Genomic DNA, 20,588 nt, shown 5'->3' with positions numbered 1-20,588 from the left:
GTTTTCAAACAACTCTGATATTCTAGGGCCTCCGAGAGTTTTCATAAAGGCTGCCTGGGTGAGGGAGTTCCCCCTCGCCCTCCTTTACCTAGCTTCAGCTGTGGTAGAGCTCATTTTCTTTGATTTGCATAGTGGGCTTCTTTGTAAGATTTTATCTAATTAAAAGGCTCAGATAAGTTTGAACATCTCCAGTGAATGCTTTACTTTTCTGGGAACTCACGGTTTTTCACACCTGTCCATGCTGTTTCCTCCGCCTAGACTGCTCTAGATTCTCTTTCTTTCTCTCTTTTTTCTAAGCTTCTCTGTAGAGAGCTCCTATTCATTCGTCAGTACTCATGGTGATTGAAAAATATATCCATGAGTTCTTTGATAGTTTTCTGTTCCAAAGATGGGGTCTGGTCGCTATCCCTTTAGGTGTGAACTGTACTTGATAATGTTTAAGGAAGAGAATATGTAGAAAGTGATGATGCCCAAGATTAGGACCTGTCTTTCTGTCTCCATCTTTTCTCAGCTCACTCATTCTTGGGAAATTCACCTGACATTTCATGAGCACACTCAAGCAGCCCCACATGGAGAAGCCCACTGAGAGGAACTAAGGCTGCCTCCCAATAGCCACGTGAGTGATCCTGATTGCAACCGCATGAGAAACCGTGAGCTAACTCAAATTCTCGATGCACAGAAACTGAGTGAAAAGAAATCTGTTTTAAGCTGCTATGTTTTGGGGTCTTTGTTATGCAGCAATCTATAACTAATAACAATATGCGACTGAAAAGATTCTTTTTTTTGGTACTCTCCTGAAATGCCGAAGTGTTAACAATTTTCTTCTTTTTCATAGCCTTTAATATATATCTTGTTTGCAGAATTTATTCCATTGCACTGTTTATTTACATATCTGTCTCCTGCATTAGGCTGTGAGATATTTGTATTCTCAGATGCCCAGCACAATTCTTGGCATCTTATATATTGAATAAAGAACTGAAAAATAGCCACAGCCCAAATTTGAAAAAAAAAAAAAGCACTCAAAGAATAGGACAAAAGATAAAAGAAGTCATCTTTATGTCTAATACAGAAATCCTCAATTTTGACCAGAGATGGTAAATAAGCAGAAAAATCCTCAGATGGAGTCAATACTGTATTTTCATAACTTATGAGCGTATAAAGCAGTTCTCTGTGCTCTTGTTTAGCGAATGATAGGTGTTCCTGCTCAGATGGTGTGTCTAGAATCATGGGGTCTGTAAAAAGCCAGGATCAGTGTTTTGACTAGGTTTACAGGTGAATAAGTTAGAAATCTATCACCGCCCAAAACAAGCCTTGAATTTATGGCTTTGACCAAGTGTAACTTGAAGATGTAATTTACCAAACTACAGAGGGTGTTTATTTTCAATAGCTAGAGTTACATAGCCACATTGAAAATGGCAAAGGTGGTATCTGGTTAATTCCATGTGGGACCAGTGATTTCGAATTCTAGCCTTCTGGGTATGTCAGACTGCGCAGGCCCTGCATAGAACAATTAGATATTTAAAGTTGAAATTTAGTGATGATGATGATTTGTGTTTTTATTTTAGTGATTATCTAAACATTGGTAAAAGAATATTCTGGATCATTGGAGGGTCAGTCTAATAACTTAGGCATGCCATATATTAATTTCAGGTCCTGCTTTTATGACTGTGGCTCAAGGGGCTTGTTAGGTGACAGGGTTTAACTGCAAGTGGACTATTTCTCAGACTGAGGTCTGTGGGCTTACAGTTTCAAGGATCCACAAGTTCTTACATTTGGAAAACAGTGATAGAGACAATAAATGCTTCCTCTGAGGCGAGATTATTGATTTTTCATCTGTGTAGTCAAGGGAAGGTTTTATGAGGCATTGGCATCTGAGTTGGCCCTCAAGGACAGGCTCTGTATGCTTTGTCTTAACAAATGACATCAAGTATCCATTTAAACTATCTGCTTGAGCAAATACCCTACTTCCAGGGGCCATTCATTACTTCCTGGTTATTCTTTGAGAGCTACTGTGCGTTAGTTATATTTAATTATAGTGTGGTCCAGGGTGAATATGGACTGGAAACACTGGAAGGAGACACAGAGAAGGTGGAGAAGGTGGAGCTTGAACAGGGAGCGGAACGGTTCATGTTGACTGAAGTGCAGGGCAAATGCAGGCCACGCCCTAGGGCACAGTGCTGGCTCAAGCCTGTTGTAAAGGTCAAGGCTTAAGAGTGTGTACTTTTTCTGTGGCTAGGCAAGGTTGTTTTTTATACATTGATGGGGATGACTCTGATAATATTGAAACTAATACAAGTTCATGGTTGTATTGTTCAATAACCATCTCAGCATCCTTTTTAAGATTTATTTTATTATTATTATTATTATTATTATTTTTTTTTTTTATTAATTTTATTTTATTTTTAAACTTTACATAACTGTATTAGATTTGCCAAATATCAAAATGAATCCGCCACAGGTTTACATGTGTTCCCCATCCTGAACCCTCCTCCCTCCTCCCTCCCCATTCCATCCCTCTGGGTCGTCCCAGTGCACCAGCCCCAAGCATCCAGTATCGTGCATCGAACCTGGACTGGCAACTCATTTCATACATGATATTTACATGTTTCAATGCCATTCTCCCAAATCTTCCCACCCTCTCCCTCTCCCACAGAGTCCATAAGACTGTTCTATACATCAGTGTCTCTTTTGCTGTCTCGTACACAGGGTTATTGTTACCATCTTTCTAAATTCCATATATATGCGTTAGTATACTGTGTTGGTGTTTTTCTTTCTGGCTTACTTCACTCTGTATAATAGGCTCCAGTTTCATCCACCTCATTAGAACTGATTCAAATGTATTCTTTTTAATGGCTGAATAATACTCCATTGTGTATATGTACCACAGCTTTCTTATCCATTCATCTGCTGATGGACATCTAGGTTGCTTCCATGTCCTGGCTATTATAAACAGTGCTGCGATGAACATTGGGGTACTCGTGTCTCTTTCCCTTCTGGTTTTCTCAGTGTGTATGCCCAGCAGTGGGATTGCTGGATCATAAGGCATGTCTATTTCCAGTTTTTTAAGGAATCTCCACACTGTTCTCCATAGTGGCTGCACTAGTTTGCATTCCCACCAACAGTGTAAGAGGGTTCCCTTTTCTCCACACCCTCTCCAGCATTTATTACTTGTAGACTTTTGGATTGCAGCCATTCTGACTGGTGTGAAATGGTACCTCATAGTGGTTTTGATTTGCATTTCTCTGATAATGAGTGATGTTGAGCATCTTTTCATGTGTTTGTTAGCCATCTGTATGTCTTCTTTGGAGAAATGTCTATTTAGTTCTTTGGCCCATTTTTTGATTGGGTCATTTATTTTTCTGGAGTTGAGCTGTAGGAGTTGCTTGTATATTCTCGAGATTAGTTGTTTGTCAGTTGCTTCATTTGCTATTATCTTCTCCCATTCTGAAGGCTGTCTTTTCACCTTGCTAATAGTTTCCTTTGATGTGCAGAAGCTTTTAAGGTTAATTAGGTCCCATTTGTTTATTTTTGCTTTTATTTCCAATATTCTGGGAGGTGGGTCATAGAGGATCCTGCTGTGATGTATGTCAGAGATATTATTATTTTTTAGAAGCCTTGCTCACTGGTGAAATTTTTGGGCATGTGGAGGATTTTCAATTTATGTGTCATCTCTGATCATTGTAGAAGACACAGAAGACATGTTTTGAGTGTGTTGCCTTACTGAAGTGGTGGACTTGATCTGTCATATTTAAATTGCATAACCATGCCTGCTCTTATGCCCACTCTGGCTGGTTAAATCCACCTGGGCACCTGACTGTGGGAGAGCCAATCTATTGTCTGGGCTGAGCTCATCAGGCTCTGTCTTAGATTTGAAATTCAGACATTGAGAAACTGAATTAATAAGATGAGGATGGTGCCAGACTGAAAGGTTGTGCCAGGTTAAGTGACGTTGAAAGCAGGGGAAGCTTGCCGAAAGAGAGAGACAAAGAAGAAAAACATGGTAGAGATGAAATGTATGTAGAGAGAATAAACCTGGATTCTGGTTTTCCAATTCCAGTTTTTATTTTACTTGGCTTGCACGTAGTGTGTTTCCTGTTTATGCTGTTAACCCTTTTCAAGATTGTTGTGTCTTTACAATAAAATCCTCTGTGCTTAAGCTAATTGGAGTGGGTTACACTTTCATCCACACAGAACCTTTCTAAAATAATGCTGGATTTTCAAATGAAGTCTTTGGTTTTGAAGAGACCGTGAGGCTGAAGGGAATATTGTCAGCTCGCCAGTTTAGGTGCTAAGCCAGCTTCCACCCATGAAGGTGGTGAAAGACATGGATGGCTTCGGTTTATTAGTGGAAACTCTGGGTAGCAAATTGACAAGTGCAACTTGACCACTGCTTGGTGGGATTCCACCTCTTGATGTGGCCAAGGATGGACCAAAGACCTCAGCAGTCACTGTGGTCTACACCGACCAGAGACAAGAACGTTTTGACAAAAATCTGAGACAAGTTACCACAGTGACATATGTTTATTTTTTTACACTTAATTTTCCATTCTTGTAACAAAATCTCACACCTGAAGAAGAGTCATTGTCATTCTTTCAAGTGTCTGATGAAATCTAAAGATCTCTTCATACTAACTGCAGGATTTAATCAGGAGTGGGTAATATGACTGCATGTATTGTAATGAATTTCAAATACTGCAACCTGCAGGGGTTGTCAGTAACTGAATTCCTGGGGTATGCAACTTGTAATTGAAAATCTTTACAGTTTAGTTCTACTGTCATTTTTCTAATTCTATTCAAAGAATGTCTATCAAAAGTTATGCTTTAGTAGAAATGTATATTATGGGAAATTATTACAGCATGTAGGTAATTTGGAAAGCTTGATATTTTTCAGGGTTGTTGAAACTGTAGGAAGAATTTTTATCCTGATAACTTTATGAGGTTGCAATGAGAAGTATTAACATTATTTTATGCAATTTCCTTTAAGATGCTGAGACTCTTTTTTAGGCACACACGCAGCTGGAAAAATTAGGGACTAAACTGACAGGGGATGGAGACCCTGGGAATCTTCTTTGCACTTTTTCCTGGAAGAACCTTTGCTCTTCTGCTCTTCATCTCTCCATTTGTGGGAATTCTGTTCTTCAAGTACAGAGATTAATGGCAGCATGATGAAGTTTTGCTTATCCTTTCTCATACTAGATTTGTTTGATCATGGAAATTTTACAAGAAACAGCCAAACTGCACCACAAAATGATATTGATATTATGGGATTGCATCAATAGCATTGGCTGTTTCATTTCCATTCACTTATCAGCCATATTTACTTCTCAGATATTTCCTTAACCGGAATTGACTGTACTATAATTGCCTATTTCTTTGGTCCATTGGCTGTTAACCTTGAAGTGACTGGGGTAGAGCTGGCGAGGCCTTTCCTGTCAGGCCTGACCTCTCACTATGCTGGAGAGAGCGCTGCCATGACAACGGCGACAGATGTCAGCTAAGCAATGTGCACCCTAGAAAGACTCCTGTATTGAGAAAATCGATCTTGTAATGGTGCCATGGAGCACATTCGCTGAACTGCCAAGTGTTCTAGGCTTAATCATTTATTTCATCTAGCAGAGAGAAGAAAACATAAAAGAAATGAAATGAATTTGACCTCTGTCTTTTGAGTGACTTTAGTGCTACACTGAATTCTAGCAAGTGCCTCTTATGAATTTTAAAAAATTACATTAGGAATAACATTTTGAAGTGAAATGAGTCTTGTAATGCCAACCCTCCAGAAACATGTTATTTCAAATGTCAGATACATAATAGTCATTTGCTATTTTCTGTGTATGTCCAGGGGTTAGCTCTGTCTTGGCTATGTTTCAGGCAAATTATTATAAGGGAACCAGGAATGAAACAGACCAGAGCATGCTGCTTTGATTTTCTCCATTTTTCTCAGCATAAAGCGACTTCCTTTGTGCTGATTATCACAGGGTTTCGTGAGTAGATAAACAGTGTCTTATATTGACAGCTTCGAACCCCTCTCAATTTTAGAGTCTTCCAATAGCTTGTTCCTGGTTCTGTCTCCAGAGTGGAGTTTGTCTCCCTGACAGTTAATTCTGGGACAGCCTTCCATTGCCTTGACAGGCTTGTCATTCACGGCTTGACACCTCTCATTCATCTGAGTTTGGCCTGCTGGATATGCAAATGATCGGAGGACTGAAAACCATAATCCCTCAGCCATGATAGCCAGTACGTCACTGTCACTGTTCTTGGAACAACCCCCTGTTAGTAGCCAGGGAGTGGTGCAGAACTAAACCAGGGGAGGTGGAATGCACTCATGACCTTTTTTTTGGCCCAAGTCTGAACTAGATTTTTAAAAAAGCCAGCATCCAAACCAAGACAAACTCCCCAAAGCCTAAAGATTGTAGACAAATCTCTCTGATAACCTTGCCCATATAAATAAATATCACTGAAAGTGATTATAGTGAAAAGGATCTCTTAAGATTTTCAATGTGATATGTCTGTCTCTTGTGCTGAGGGATATTTTATTGCATTTTTGCCCTCAAGTGGAGCTGACGGGAGCCAAGCTTGTAATTTAAATCAATAAGAACCCTTTACCATGGCCATAAAATACTTGGCTAAACCTTTGAAGTGGCCACAGTTGAATGCACAGTGAACACAGTATAAATGTTCCTTAAGATGTATTGTATGAGACCACTACTAAAACAGCATTCAAAGGAACCGGCCTTAAGCATCCTCTGTGACTGATGGGAGAGGGTCCTGCCTGCTTTTGATCGTTTATATGCACTGTTCTCATTGCCACACCAAGTCACTCCAAACACGTCCTCTTAATTGGCACATCACCCCAGCCACAACCTTCTGCTTTCTCTTCAGACCTTTGCACTATCTTGTTGAGGAGGGTGGTTCTGGGATCTGAGTCCCCTTCTAAACCAATAATCCACTTCTGATATGCTGTTGTGTTGATTGCTTCTGTTCCTTTCCACTAAAGCTGGGAAAATAGAACAAAGGCCAGTTGTTTATACCCATCCAGAGAGTGCTGCAGGGGTGGTTCAACAAAGCTGCCTGAGCTCTGTGCTTTGTAGAAAACTGAAGGCCCAGGATGCAGCCTGCCTGTTAGTTTCTCTTGGAGTGGATTGATTTTGGAGTAGAGTTCTTCAGGATGGACTTGAAAAGCTGGTGTTCACCTCTGTGCTTCCCTGTCTGCCTCACACCTGCTCTCAGCCTGGCCCTTCTGCTGGCTCCTTCTTGCTACCTTTGTCTCACTATTGTGTGGATGGAATAGATGGATGGATAGATGCTTCCTCACTCGTGTCCTCTTCTGTGTCTCTGTCTATGTCTGTCTTCATACTTTGTCCCTCTCTGTCACTCAGATTCTAAAATCCTCTCTGACTCTATAGTAGCGGTAAACATAATTCTAAGTTTGGAACTTGGCCATGAGGCCATAGAGTCACTCATCCGGTTGGATGGTAGTGATGTGGTTATGCCAAAGTCACAGGCTCAAACCCAGGAGGCAGTCATTCACTTCCAGAGCCAGCGATTGAATATCTTTCTGGGTCATTGCCTCATCAGTTCAGTTCAGTTCAGTCGCTTAGTCATGTCTGACTCTTTTCGACCCCATGAATTGCAGCACGCCAGGCCTCCCTGTCCATCACCAACTCCCAGAGTTCACTCAAACTCACGTCCATCGAGTCGGTGATGCCATCCAGCCATCTCATCCTCTGTCGTCCCCTTCTCCTCCTGCCCTCAATCCCTCCCAGCATTAGGGTCTTTTCCAATGAGTCAACTCTTCGCATGAGGTGGCCAAAGTGTTGGAGTTTCAGCTTTAGCATCAGTCCTTCCAAAGAACACCCAGGGCTGATCTCCTTCAGAATGGACTGGTTGGATCTCCTTGCAGTCCAAGGGACTCTCAAGAGTTTTCTCCAACACCACAGTTCAAAAGCATCAATTCTTCGGCGCTCAGCTTTCTTCACAGTCCAACTCTCACATCCATACATGACCACTGAAAAAACCATAGCCTTGCCTCATAGAAGCCACTTATTCTTGGTGATAAGCCAAAAATAGGGTCCAGAGTCAGGGGCCACTTGCCATGTTACCTGATAGAATACAGCCTTCTTGACAGTTCCCTGAATCTCAGGACCATGTGTCCCAGCAGTTAAAGGACAGATACACCTTTTGTGTGGTCTTTCTTCTTCTGGTAGGTGCTTTGTGAAGGGCCCATCTGGGTCTCTGGCTCTGTCCCCCTCCGCGGCCATGTGTTATGTATGTTTGCTGCCAGTAATTTGGCCAGACATTTTGCTGTGTAAGCTCAGCAAACACAACATGGTTAGGTGGCTCTTGACATTTTAGCTGATGTTTATAAGATTTCTTTTGCTCTTATGTGACAGCAGAGTAAGTAGGGCCTCTAAAATTAAAAAAAAAAAAATCACAAAAGGGAAAGACACATATGGAGTAGAGAAAATCTTACTGGCAAAGGACAATAACCTTCAAGTTGGGTGCTAAGTGGAATGAGGGCTCATTACACTATTCTATTTTCCTTCATGCTTTAAAACATTCCATATTATAGTTAGAAGAAGTTAGCATGCCACCTCAGGATGGCATGGCCACCATACTTAATGAAATTTGATCTCTTAGATCCTTGACCTAAGTCTGTTAGTCTGTCCTTTTACCCACATGTAATAATCACCTTTCTCTTATGAAGCTATTTGAATCTGTATCCATTTACCAGCTTTGTGGCCTCAACTTCAACATTTGATATGGGAATATTTGCCTATCTGTTCTTTCAATTTAGACTGTAAGTTCCTTAATATCAGGATTATTTCTTACCTTTCTGTGTTTCCTACCTAGATTCTCACAGTGTGAGGCCCGGAGAAGACTGTTCCACCCTGTGGTAACACAGAAACGTCAGAATATCAGCGATTGAACACAAGGGTCATTTCTTTGTTCATGTAAAGTCTGTTGCTTGCTGGGCAGCCCTTTTTCATCTTGTAGCTATGCTCTCAGGAGCAGGTGGCCTTCAGGGAGACTCTAGGAGGGGAAGGAGATAGAAGTGGCCAACTGGCTCTTGACTGCCTCAGCCTGGAACTGACCCACAGAACTTCCCCCACAGCCCATAGGCTGGAACTGGTCACATGGCCTCCTAACAGCAAGGGAGGCTGGGAAATGGAAGAGAGCTCATATTTGGGGAGCATGCATTGTCCCTGTCACAGAAGCTAAACAGTGTTTGTTGAATCTGCTTCTTACCCCATAAGCATATTGCTTCCTGATTATCAACATGAGAGAATGTCCAGGGAAGAATACTTTAGTTATTTGTAAAGAATTAAAAATGGCAATCAGATTATTTTCTTTCCATTTTTTTTGCTCTACTACTGAATTAGTTCCTACATGGCTGATCCCTCTCTTCAGTTAATGGCAAGGCCCCAGTTGGCTGACTGACTGCTCTTCAAGGAGTTTGGCTCCACAGCCGTGGCAGCTGGAATCCAAGGCACAGGGAATCATCTCTTGTCTGTGTCTGAGGATATTAGAGCTCTGTCCTGTCAAGGGACCCATTCTGGGTGCTGCAAGCTGAGGGTGCTCACAGAGTAGAGTGGGACCCATGCAGTTGACGTAGTAATAACAGAAAGGATAGCAGTGGTACATCTGGCCATTGCAAGAAAAGAAGGGCACAACTCTACATTATAGTGGGAAGTTTCTGCCTCACACAAGGTTATCTAAGGAAAGGAAACCATTAACTAAACAGAGAAAATGTAGACTTCAGCCAGGCACAGATTCCTCTGTGTATGCTATGCCACTGTCTCCACTCAAGTTTAGTGATTGAGGAGGTGCTTATAGGTACTTGCTTGTAGGTAAATGTCTGTACAAGTGGGTGTTACAGACCTCTGTACCTGCCCTGTTCTGCCTCCTTCCCACCTGCTTCCTCTCTGACTTTTTGCTCTAGGCTCACTATGGGGACCACTGTGAAAATGGCATTTCTTAGAGTGCAGAATGTGCCAATTGAAACTGATATGAATGAGAAAAACAAGCTCCGTATGCCTCACTAGCCATTGTTTTTTGGGTGTAAATCTAATTCGCTCATTTTTCCCCCAATAGCTTGTGTAAGCCCTGTGTGCAAGGGAGATGGGAAAGAGCAAAAGGTAGTGACCCAATTAAGTAGCTGTCTGCTTTGGTCCTAGGGATGTGAAGAGCAGAAGTCCCTCAGCCTAGTTCAGGCAAGGAGGAATTTTATGGAGGAGGTTCACCTAGGGTGACAAAGGAAAAAGTTCTCAGGGCCAGCTTGGGCAAGCATGAATCTGGGGCAGGAGCAAGTTGCTGTACCAGCTCAGAGAATCCCCATCTTTCTCTAGAACCACAGTGTCTTTCTTTCTTTATTTAAAAATTTGAATTTTTAATTGAAGCATAGTTGAGTTACAATGTTGTGTTAGTTTCTGGTGTTCACAGTGTCTTTCATTGCATCTCTGCTTCTCTCTGTGCCTTTGCTCCATTTTCTCTGCGTCTACTGATGGGCTTTTCCTGTTACCTCTTGGAATTTTTCTCTCATGGTGTCAGATTACATGTGGCTTTGGCTCAACATGGCCCTGGCTGGGCCTCAGTCTCCCTTTTAACTTCTGGCCACTCTCATGGAATTCCTTAATTTAACTCCCAAGAGAGATATTCTGATTGGTCTAGTTCTTTTTCCTCCACTACATCTTAGGTTCTTTGCCATGGGTCATTGGGAAGCATTTAGGTTGGCATCTGGTCCAGCCTGCCAGGTGGGTTGAGGGTGAGGGGTGCCTATCTTCTTGTATAAAACATTATCTCCTGAGTGACCAGAGCTGTGTTTGGGGCAGGTTCCTTGGAGAAAAGGCTGCAGCCTTACTGAAGCTGAGATGAAGGAACTTGACTATGCAGCATCACCTTAGACATACTGATCTGAGAGTCTCCTAGAAACAACAGACAGCCATTGGCGGGCATTAAATGGAGGGCGATCTGACTCTCTTTGCCTCTTTAACAGGTCTCTGTGGCTCTGTCCTGGACAGAGCTGGAGGGGCACGTGGATACAAAAGGGGAAACCAGTTAGGAGGGTTGGTGAGAGACAATAGGGTGGCTGTTGAGACAGCAAGAGCTGGGTGGGTTACTCTATTTGACAGTGAATGGTAGCCATCGCCTGTCCCTCTCCCCTGGACACCTAGGTCCAGTCACAGTGACCCCTTTTTAGTTTCTCAGACTCACCCAGCTCATTTTCTCCTTACAGCCTGTGCAGCTGTTGTGCCCTTTGCTGTAACATTCTCCCCTCCCTCCTGCTTAGCCTACTTTTTCTTCAGTCTCAATTCCAAGGTCACTCCCTTCAAAAGCCTTCTCAGATGCCCCTCCACTCACAAAACAGATGAGATTCCTGGTTTGCAATTATAGTCATCCCTCAGTATCCATGGGGGTTGGTTCCAGGACAGCCTTGGGTACCAAAATCTTAGGATGCACCTTATCTCAGATGGTAAAGCGTCTGCTTGAAATGCGGGAGACTCAAGTTGGATCCCTGGGTAGGGAAGATCCCCTGGAGAAGGAAATGGCAACCCACTCCAGTACTCTTGCCTGTCCCATGGACGGAGGAGGCTGGTAGGCTACAGTTTGTGGGGTTGCAAAGAGTTGGTCATGACTGAGCGACTGCACTGCACTATATAAAATGATGACGTACTTGCATATAACCTATGCACATCCTCCTGTATACTTTATGTCATCTCTAGATTACTTGTAATACCCAGTACAGTGTAAATGCTATGTAAGTAGTAGCTGGCATGTGCTGAATTCCCGTTTTGCTTTTTGAAATGTTCTGGAATTTTTCCTTTTTTTTTTTCAATCCAAAGTTGGTTTAATCTGTGGATGCAGATCCCTCAGATAGAGAGGGCAGACTGTAGTGATTTAATGTCTCTTTCTCCCATTATAATGAAAGTCTCCTATGTTCAAAGATCGTGCTTATCTTAACCACATTTTAAAAAGTCCCCTGCACCAATATCCTGCCTGTTACATAGTGGGGCCTTTGTAGATATTTTTTGAATGAAGTATGCTGGCAGTTTCTCACACCATATTGTTCAATCCTTCCTACAGTTTTGCAACCCCATTTTACAGCTGAGTAAACTGAGTCTCAGAGATCACAAAGCAGGCAAGTGGCAGACCCAGGATTTGAAGTTAAGTCTGTTTTAACACCAGAGCCCTCACTCATCCTATCACAGCAGGAATGAGGTGAGATTATTTGATTCAAACAACCTGATTCAGGATAGGCCAGAGTCAGAACACTATGAATTCGTTTTGTTTCACTTGTTCCAGCCTACTGAGATCAATTTAATTCACTTAGTATTTATTGGGTGCCACAAACTCAATTCACTATGCTAAATAGGGCAAGAAGGGACAAGCTGGGCTTCAGGGAAATGCCTGTAGCAAGCTGAACATGGCAGGCCTCAGGAGGAGAAGAAGCTGGGTGCCTCCCAGAGGAGCAGCCTGGCCAAAGGCCCTGGTCATTGAGTTATTAGGAGGGGTTTGGGGGTCACAAGGACCTGCTTTCCCTGACCCTTGCTGAGATGGGTAGAACAGTTAGCTGGCTGCTTCATGGAAAGGACTTGGCTTTGGGGTCACCCTCTGCTTCTTTTCAACTGACATTGGGCAACTATTCGCACTCTCCAAAACCACGTGTTTGCATCTGTAAAATGAAGATAATGATTGCAGGGCTCTGGTGGAGATTTTATGAGAAAATGCATGGAAAGCACTGAGTTTATTGCCTGGCATATGGTATTCACTAATATTTGTGACCTTCCTTTACCAGTGACCACTGGGCAAGCATCCTGTCTGCTTCTACCAATAGATCAACCCTGGAAGCAGGTCACAAAGAAACATTTCTCTGTGGGGAAGTCAGAAAGTTAGTGACCAAGAATATTGGAAACAGTGACACAAAGAGATTCCCACTTTCAATTTTTTCCTTTTTTTACTGTTGAAGTGAAATTTATATAGCATACCACTTTACAGTATAAAGTTCAGTGGGATTTAGTACATTCGTCATGTTATGCAGCTACCACTTCTATGAAGCTCTGAAGTATTTTCATCAGTTCTAAAGGAAACCCTGTACCTGGTAAGCAGTTACTTCCCCATTCCCTCCCTCCTTCAGCCCCTGGAAACCATCAGTTTGTATCTATCTCTGTGAATTAGCCTGTTTTGGATATTTCATGTAAATATATGACATATGACCTTTTGTGTCTGGCTTCTTTCACTCAGCGTGTTTTTGGGGTTCGTCCATGTTGTAGCATGCATCAAAATTTCATTTTTTTAATGACTAACCAATGTCCCATTGTATATAACTTATCACATTTTTTTTCTTTACTCATCCATTGGGTTTCTGCCTTTTGGCTCTTGTGAGTAATGCTGCTGTGAATGTTCCTGAATGAGTATTTGTTTGAGTACCAATTTTCAATTCTTTTTTGGTATATATATACACCTAGGAGTGGAATTGCTGAATCATGTGGTAATTTTATATTTAATTTTTTGGAGAAACCATATCAAACTGTTTTCCAAAGCAGTTACAGCATTTTACATTCCCACCAGCAATGGACAAGAGTTTCAATTTCTCCAGAGCCCCTCCAATACTTGTTTTCAGTTTTTGGAATACGGATACCCTAGTGGATGTGAAGTGGTGTCTCCCTGTGATTTCCATTGGCATTTCCCCCCACCCCATCCCACATCTTTATTTTCTAAACGCAGAGGAGCCATTTGGTCTTCCTGGCTTCTTTGACTCCTCAGATCTTCCCTGATGGCTAAGAAGTTAGAGGCTTCCATCGGGAGAGAGGTCTGCTGGTACACTTCTAGTTGGATTTTAAATCAGTGCAAACTCTGTGGAAGGCCATTTGGCAACATTCCTCATTGAAATTACAGATGCACACCCCCTGTGACCCAGCAGTTCCAAGACTAGGAATCTGTCTTATGGATATACTCCCATGTGACCAAAATGATGTATGTATAGTGTTATTCACTGCAACATTATTTATAATATTTTAATAGCAACAGATGGGAAACAAACTGAATGCCCCCCCCACCCCGACCCCAGGGAACCAGTTAAGCAAATTTTGACACAGCCAGACAATGGGATACTGTACAGCTGTAAAAAAAGAGGGAGGCCCTTCTTCGTGTGCTGATACAGAAGGAATTCCAAGACATTGTCAAGGTAAAACAAATCAAGATGTAGAACAGTATATACATAGGCTGCCTGTCCATGTAAAAATGAGAAAAAAGAATATGTATGTGTGTGTGTATTAGTGTATTTTCTTGAATATTGAAGTAACACTTTGGGGGAGAGGAAATTGGTGTCAGGACAAAGGTGGGAGGGACCACGTTTGCTGTCTACTTTCTTGCGTCAGACCCAATACAGTACATGTATTTCCTGTTCAAAAAATTAAATCAAAATGAAGACCATTCATAAGTATTTGAAGGTATCATTAATTTGGCCCTGATTTTCTGGTCATTTAGGTAGGATAGGGACTCTAATGTGGATTTTCCACGGAGAGTAATGCCAGGGATGGAGTTGCAGGAGAAACTATTTAAGTTCTCATCCTTCCCTTTCCCAGTGCAGTCCTGGCTGGAGCCTCAGCTTTGCTGACTTGACCACAATTTGAACTTGAGTCAGCCTGCTGGAGGCCAACCCCAGTCACCTCCCACAGGCCCTCCTCCCTCTGGGTTCCAGGAGGCTTACCCTCAGGGGGGCTCAGACTGAAACTGATGGGACCAAGTGAGCAGAGGAGCGGACGTGGCCCTGGGCTCAGGATGGATCCTGGGTTCAAGGCAAATCTCTAAACCTGAGCTCAGTGCCACTTCCCTATAGTGCAGCAGACAGACCATCCAGGAACAAGCTCTGCCGCTTTCTTGCTAAGTGACTTTGGGCAGATCACCACATGTTTCTGAGCCTCTGTTTTCTCCTCTCTAAATGGGGCTAATAATTGCAAGACTGTTGTGTGTAAAAGATGAAGACTGTCAAAAGGGCTTTCCTAATGTAAGCCTGATAAATGCTGCAAGTGTGGGTGCGTGCTCATGCGCATGCGCACGCACACGGGCATGCTCAGTCATGTCCAACTCGTTGCAACCCTGTGGAATATAGCCTACCAGGCTCCTCTGTCCTTGGGATTTTCCAGGCAAGAATACTGGAGTGGGTTTCTATTTCCTACTCCAGGGGATCTTCCCAACTCAGAAATTGAAGCTGAGTTGTATCTCCTGCGTTGGCATGTGGATTCTTTACCACTGTGCCACCTGCGAAGCCCAAGGAGCCCGAGAATGTGTAGGGTCATTTTTTTTAAGAAAACTTTATTTATTTATCTACTTATGGCTGTGCTGGGTCTTCGTGGCTGCGCAGGCTTTCTCTAGTCGTGGCAAGCAGGGGCTACTCTCTAGTTGCAGTGTGGCAGGCTTCTCATTGCATGGCTCCTCCTGTTGAGAGCGTGGGCTCTAGGGCACACCAGCTTCAATACTTGCTGTACATGGGCTCAGTAGTTATGGCTCCCGGGCTCTAGAGCACAGGCTCAGTAGCTGTGGCACATGGGCTGCGAAGGGTCATTTTGAAGGTCACCATGAAAAGTCCACATCGACTAAACATCTCTTATGTGCCCAGATGCTTGAGAGCAGAAGAGATGACAAAGGGGAGTGACACCTTCTCTAGCCTTTAAAGGTGTTCAGGGCTTACAGGGTGGTGAAAGAGCTGGACGTGAAGACAGTTTATTACAACAGTACTGAACGTGTAGACCAGAAGAGAATGCACTGTGTGAGGGGCAGAGAGGAGGAGGGCATTAACTCTAGCTGGGACCTCAGCAAAGGTTTCAGAGACCAGACTACAGCAGGGTTGATTCTGGAAAGGAAAGTAGGAGGTTGCTAGGCCCACAGGGAAGATTCAAGGTGGAGGAAACCTTCAGTGGAAAGGCGAGAGGGGAGAAAGAATAGAGTGTCTTTGGGCAACTCCAAGCAACTGTCTGCTTCAGACTTAGGGAAAGGGTATGGAAGCTGAAGCTGAAAAGGGCTGGGCAGGACACGTATTGGAGGCCTTTTTATGGTCACAGTCAGATAATACAGTAAGAAATAAAAGAGAAACAGAGAAACATGGAGCAGCAGGAGATTGTTTTAAAGGTCCCTTCACCCAGACGTAAGACATAGAAGAACCTAAACCTTTTCGCTCCAGGCACCAGATGAATCGAGCTCCCAGTCACAAAGTCCGCCAGTCAGGCTTTGTGTCTTCCTGGTTGAGATCCAAGACATCATGGAGATCCAGAGACAAGCCATCCTCACCACGCAGTCCCCTGCCCCACAGCATCTGTGAGCAAAGAAGTTGTTATAGCCCACGATGAAGTCACTCAGCATTTGGCAATCCCTCTCTCAGAGCTCTTTCCAGATTTTTTGTTTCTGTGCCCATTTCTTAGCAAGTATGTGGTTCCTTGAGAATGGAGGCCATGTGTGACTCATCTTTATAGAATGGATCTAGCTCTGTGTCCAGCTCATAGGATGAGCTCAGTCAGTGCTTGTTGATGGATGAATCGAAGCCTGGGAGGCAGGAGTGGGGCATGTTCTCTGTCAAAGATGGGAGAGAAGGTTTTCTGAAAAGAGTGATAAGAGATGTGAGTGGTACCCTCTGCTTCCTTTCCTCCTGTATTTTATTCATTCTCTCCCTCTCACGTTGCTCCTGTTAAACTCATTGTTTTGGGTGCCTCCTTAGTTTTCTGGAAATACCTACCATGCTGGATTTTGTGCATTTGGGGCATGGCTACCCAAATAATACCCCTGTACCAGAACAGTTACTTGGGCTACTGTGGTTGATATTAATAAATCAAAGATCTCTAATGCAGGTTTCTATTTTACATTTCTTTGTTGCATATATTAGGAAATATTATATAATTCAGTGTTCCAACACAAGGTTGTTTTCTATGGTCCACAGACTATTTTTTTTTTTTTTTCTGTTTGGAATTAGAAACTGATGATACTGTCACTTTTTCCCTCAGGAAAATATTTATGGATTTAGCAATCTTACTTTGAGGGTAATTCTCCAGTGGTTCTGCCTAAATGTTTCTCCTTTAAATTCATCCTGAGGCCAAACTTTAATGTTTGAAATGATTAGTTCACACTGCAAGTAATTTAGAATTTGAGTAAACAGAGACAGTTTGTGTGTATATCCTCATAAGAAAGATTTGAAATAACCCTTTATCTCAAAAGCTTCAGAATTTTACTTACAAATGTGTAGAATTTCATCAAAGTTGTCACCATTTTACAAAACAAGGGCTTAAGAAATCAAAGCTTTCTTGAAGCATCAGGGCCTACCAACTATTTTGGAGGCTTCGCTGGTGGCTTAGATAGTAAAGAATCTGCCTGCAGTGTGGGAGACATGGGTTTGATCTCTGGGTCTGGAAGATCCCCTGGAGAAGAGCATGGCAATCCATTCCAGTATTCTTGCTTGGAAAATTCCACGGACAGAGGATCCTCATGAACTCTATAGTCCATCAAGTCACGAAGAGTTGAACATGACTGAACAGCTAATACTTTCACTGTACCAACTGTTTTTGAAGATTTGATGCTTATGATGCATGAATTCAGTTCAGTTCAGTTCAGTTGCTCAGTCGTGTCCGACTCTTTGAGACTCCATGAACCGCAGCACGCCAGGCCTCCCTGTCCATCATCAACTCCTGGAGTCCACCCAAACCCATGTCCATCGAGTCAGTGATGCCATCCAACTATCTCATCTTCTGTTGTCCCCTTCTCCTCCTGCCCTAAATCTTTCCCAGCATCAGGGTTTTTTCCAATGAGTCAGCTCTTCCCATCAGGTGGCCAAAGTATTGGAGTTTCAGTTTTAGCATCAGTCCTTCCAATGAACACCCAGGACTGATCTCCTTTAGGATGGACTGGTTGGATCTCCTTGCAGTCCAAGGGACTCTCAAGAGTCTTCTCCAACACCACAGTTCAAAAGCATCAATTCTTCAGCACTCAGCTTTCTTTATAGTCAAACGCTCATATCCATGCATGACCACTGGAAAAACCATAGCCTTGACTAAACGGACCTTTGTTGGCAAAGTAATGTCTCTGCTTTTTAATATGCTGTCTTGGTTGGCCATAACTTTCCTTCCAAGGAGTAAGGGTCTTTTAATTTCATGGCTGCAATCACCATCTGCAGTGATTTTGGAGCCCAGAAAAATAAAGTCAGCCACTGTTTCCACTGTTTTCCCATCTCTTTCCCATGAAGTGATATGACCAGATGCCATGATCTTAGTTTTTGTATGTTGAGCTTTAAGCCAACTTTTTCACTCTCCACTTTCACTTTCATCAAGAGGCTTTTTAGTTCCTCTTCACTTTCTGCCATAAGCGTGGTGTCATCTGCATATCTGAGGTTATTGATATTTCTCCCGGCAATCTTGATTCCAGCTTGTGCTTCCTCCAGCCCAGCATTTCTCATGATGTACTCTGCATATAAGTTAAATAAGCAGGGTGACAATATACAGCCTTGGCGTACTCCTTTTCCTATTTGGAACCAGTCTGTTGTTCTATGTCCAGTTCTAACTGTTGCTTCCTGACCTGCATGCATACAGGTTTCTCAAGAGGCAGGTCAGGTGGTCTGGTATTCCCATCTCTTTCAGATGCATGAATAGGTATTAATAATAATATGTTGTTGTTGTATAGTTGTTAAGTTGTGGTTTGACTCTTTTGTGGTCTGTAGCTCACCTGGCTCCTCTGTCCATGGGATTTCCCAGGCAAGAATACTGGAGTGGGTTGCCTTTTCCTCCTCCAGGGGATCTTCCCAACCCAGGGATCAAACCCACGTATCCTGTATTGGCAGTCGGGTTCTTTACCACTGAGCTGCCAGGAAAGCCCAAATAGGTAACATGCTGCTAAGTCGCTTCAGTCGTGTCCGACTCTGTGCGACCCCATAGACAGCAGCCCACCAGGCTCCTCTGTCCCTGGGATTCTCCAGGCAAGAATACTGGAGTGCGTTGCCATTTCCTTCTCCAACGCATGAAAGTGAAAAGTGAAAGTGAAGTTGCTCAGTCGTGTCCAACTCCTAGCGACCTCATGGACTGCAGCCTACCAGGCTCCTCTGTCCATGGGATTTTCCAGGCAAGAGTACTGGAGTGGGGTGCCATTGCCTTCTCCACAATAGGTAATATAGATCCATTAAAATTTCAGTTTTTAGTCCATTGATCTCATTTGCTTGTTAAAATCCATTTATAGGAAATCCAGTTCAACCAAGTATCTGCATAAGGTAACATGGACAAAGACTTTGTAACCTGGTGAAAACTATGCCACTTTTAGGTATTATTAATGTCTGCATATAGTTGTAAATATAAGACTGTATTTTTTAAAGGTGTAGACAATTACCTACCATTTCTGGTATTTGCCTGCTGTTTCTGTTACAAATAAATCTTTATTATTTTCTATATTAAGATAAACAAAACCAGAGAAGGTATTTTTACTTTTCACACCTTTTTATGTCCTCTGGAGAATCTAGTCTTGCTTCCCAGCTGTCTGCATTTTCAAGTCAAGTAACAACCTTGCAATTCAAGTGTGAAGAATCCCCCCACTGAAGGTAAGAAGTAACTTAGACATAAAACCCAGCACTTATCCACGTCTCCCCATAATGTGCTTCCCAGTCATCTGCCTTCCAGCAAAGTTAGTTTGAAGGCTCTGGATTTTTTTTAAAAAATGAAGTATAGTTGATTTCCAATATTATGTTAATTTCAAGTGTACAGCAAAGTGATTTTGAAATATATTTGTGTGTATCTATATTCTTTTTAAAAAATTATTTTCCATTATAGCTTGTTACAAGATGTTGAATATAGTTTCCTATGCTACACAGTAAGTAATCCTTGTTGTTTATTTTATATGTGGTAGCATGCATTGGTTAATCCCATACTCCTAATTTATCCCTCTTTCCCTTTCCTTTTTGGTAATGGTAAGCTTGTTTTCTGTGTCTGTTGAGTTTGTTGCTGGTTTGTAAATAAGTTTATATTGCTTTTTAGATTCCATATATGAGTGATATCACATGATATTTGTCTTTTTATTTCTGATTTACTTAATTTGATGATCTCCAGCTCCATCCACGTTGCTGCAAACAGCATTATTTCATTGTTTTTTATGACAGAGTAATACTCCATTTTTACATATGTCTCATCTTCTTTATCCCTTCATCTGTTGCTGGACACTTAGGTTGTTGCCATGTCTTGACTATTGTGAATAGTGCTGCTGTGAACACTGGGATGCGTGTATATTTTCCAGCTGAAGGCCTTGGATTTTTGAGCATTCTTCAGACTGCTGTTCTGTGTGCCTGGTTTCAGTAGGCCCTCTGAAAATCTAAAGATGCATCAGCTATCAGGGGATTAATTTCTCATCTTAAAATTACTCTTCAGACACAAGATTTAAACATTCACCCTAATGACCCTAGAATTCCCGTCCCAGAGTACTTGGCGGTTTACACAGAGGGCTGTATTCTCCCTGTGGCAGCCACTAGGGAATCTTTGAAAATCTCAGTCATATCCAGTAAACTGCCTTCTCACTGTACTTCCCCATGAGAATGCCTCACCATGGCTGCCAGTCCTTCAGGCCTGCCCGGTTTC

General features: G+C 42.5%; 1 long non-coding RNA gene across 2 annotated transcripts in view; it reads left to right on the top strand.

Moving 5' to 3' along the window:
- LOC129659319 (uncharacterized) overlaps nt 1–20,588 on the top strand; it is a 40,231-nt gene that overhangs the window by 1,303 nt on the left and 18,340 nt on the right. For both annotated transcript variants that reach the window (XR_008717967.1, XR_008717966.1), the window contains exon 2: nt 512–616. This is a non-coding gene — a long non-coding RNA (uncharacterized LOC129659319). The remainder of the gene's footprint in view (nt 1–511; nt 617–20,588) is intronic.

Source organism: Bubalus kerabau, chromosome 8 (genome assembly GCF_029407905.1).
Source record: "Bubalus kerabau isolate K-KA32 ecotype Philippines breed swamp buffalo chromosome 8, PCC_UOA_SB_1v2, whole genome shotgun sequence".
Classification (NCBI taxonomy): domain Eukaryota; kingdom Metazoa; phylum Chordata; class Mammalia; order Artiodactyla; family Bovidae; genus Bubalus; species Bubalus kerabau.
The sequence above is the reverse complement of the archived record's forward strand: the minus strand, read 5'-3'. Positions and strand labels throughout refer to the sequence as shown.